Raw genomic sequence first — 2,365 nt, 5'->3', positions numbered from 1 at the left:
TAACTAGTGGGGTACCGCAAGGATCAGTGCATGAGCCTCAGCTATTCACAATCTACATCAATGATTTGGATGAGGAGACCAAATGTAATACATCCAAGTTTGCTGATGATACAAAGCTGGGTGGAAATGTAAGTTGTGAGGAGGATGCAAGGAGGCTTCAAGGGGATATAGACAGGCTAAGTGAATGGGCAAGAACATGGCAAATGGAATATAATGGGGAGAAATGTGAATTTATCCACTTTGGTAGGAAAAATAGAAAAGCAGAGTATTTTTTAAATGGTGAGAGATTGGGAAATGTTAGTGTTCAGCGGGACCTGGGTGTCCTTGTACACAAATCACTGAAAGTTAACATGCAGGTACAGCAAGCAATTAAGAAAGCAAATGGTATGTTGGCCTTTATTACAAGAGGATTTGAGTATAAGAGTAAAGATGTCTTACTGCAAATATATAGGGCCCTGGCGAAACCACCCCTGAAGTATTGTGTATAGTTTTGGTCTCCTTACCGAAGGAAGGATATACTTGCCATAGAGGGATGCAGTGAAGGTTCACCAGACTGGTTCCTGGAATAGGGGGATTGTCCTATGAGGAGAGATTGAGTAGACTAGGCCTATATTCTCTCGAATTTAGAAGAATGAGAGGTGTTCTCATTGAAACATACAAAATTCTTACAGGACTTGACAGGGTAGATGCAGGGAGGATGTTTCCCCTGGCTGGGGAGTCTAGAACCAGGGGTCACAGTCTCAGAATAAGGGGTCAGCCATTTTGGACTGAGATGAGAAATTTCTTCACTCAGAGGGTGGTGAATCTTTGGAATTCTCTACCCCAGAGGGCTGTGGAGGCTCAGTCATTGAGTATATTCAAGACAGAGATCGATAGATGTTTGAATATTAAGGGAATCAAGGGATATGGGGATAATGCAGGAAAGTGGAGATGTGGTAGAAGACCAGCCATGATCTTATTGAATGGCAGAGCAGGCTCGAGGGGCCAAATGGCCTACTCCTGCTCCTATTTCTTATGTTCTTATGTAAGAGGAAGACCATCACCATCCACGGCAGCGATGACGTGCCGTGGTGGGATCAGCACTTGCACAGGAGAGAGGTGCACAGGAGGGAGTTGCAGAGAGTGCAGTGCACAGGAGAGGGGCTGAGGTTGCAGGAGGCACTTTCCATGTCACAGGATTTACAGTCAGAGGCTCAGCTTTCTTGACCTCTCAGAAGAGCAGTGCTTTCGCAGGCTGAGATTGTCGAGTCAGATGATGGCAAATATCTGCAGTCTCCTACAGGAAGACCTGCTCCCTGCTGGACCTGATGGCCACACATTACCAGTGGCTGTGAAAGTCACCACCGCCCTCAACCTTTTCACCTCCAGATCCTTCCAGGGTGCTACCGGCGCGTATCCAGGATCTTCCAGTTGGCTACACATAAATGCATTAGGCAGGTCACTGATGGCTTGTTTACCAGGGCTGACAATTATTTAAATTTCCCCTGTGATGACTATAGCCAGAATGAGCTGGCACTTGGATTCGCCTCTCTGGCTGGATTCCCACAGGTACAGGGTGCTATCGATTGCACACACGTAGCAATCCGAGCACCAACACAGCAACCAGGAGTTTTTATAAACTGCAAGCGAGATTCGTCCATCAATGCGCAGCTGGTTTGTAAACACAAGAGGTTCATGCAGGTCTGCGCCAGATTCCCTGGGAGCTGTCATGATGTCTTCATACTGAGGCAGGCCAACATTGCAGGCCTTTTCCTTCCAGGAATCAGACTTAAGGGCTGCCTTGTGTGAAACAAGGGATACCCACTTCAAGCTTCGCTCATGACACCCGTGAAGGATCCCACCAATGAGGCGCAGGTGCGCTACAGCAAGAGCCACATGACCACCAGGCATTTCATAGAGCAAGCCACCAAAATGTTGAAGATGTGCTTCAGGTGCTGAGATAGGTCTGGAAGCGCCTTCAACTCTCGCCAGCGAGGGTGTCCAGAATAATGGTGGTGTGTTGCATCCTGCACAACATTGTGCAGCAGGGAGGACTGCAGGCCGAGGAGGATGCAGGGGCTCATCACTCATCTTCAGATAAGGAGCACATAGAGGAGAAGGGGATGAAGGTGGGGCACCCACTGCCAGACCAGTCACTTACATTGCTGACTGGGATGGCAGGGATGCCCTAATATTGCGATGGTTTACCTAGTGTGAAACATAACAAATGAAATCCCACGGTCCCCTCTCACCACCAGAACCACTGCCCCCCTTTGCATTAAACAGTCCTTCAACCACTCATCCACCCATTGGGTCCCGTTATGTATTGACATTGATCATGAAACAAGTGAAAGGATGAATTAATGGGCAAGATACCCTTGGTGAA

The sequence above is a fragment of the Somniosus microcephalus genome, chromosome 4, assembly GCF_052327205.1.
Source record: "Somniosus microcephalus isolate GS21.2 chromosome 4, FLI_Smic_1.0, whole genome shotgun sequence".
NCBI classification, from domain to species: Eukaryota; Metazoa; Chordata; class Chondrichthyes; order Squaliformes; family Somniosidae; genus Somniosus; species Somniosus microcephalus.
This window is presented reverse-complemented; position numbering follows the sequence as displayed.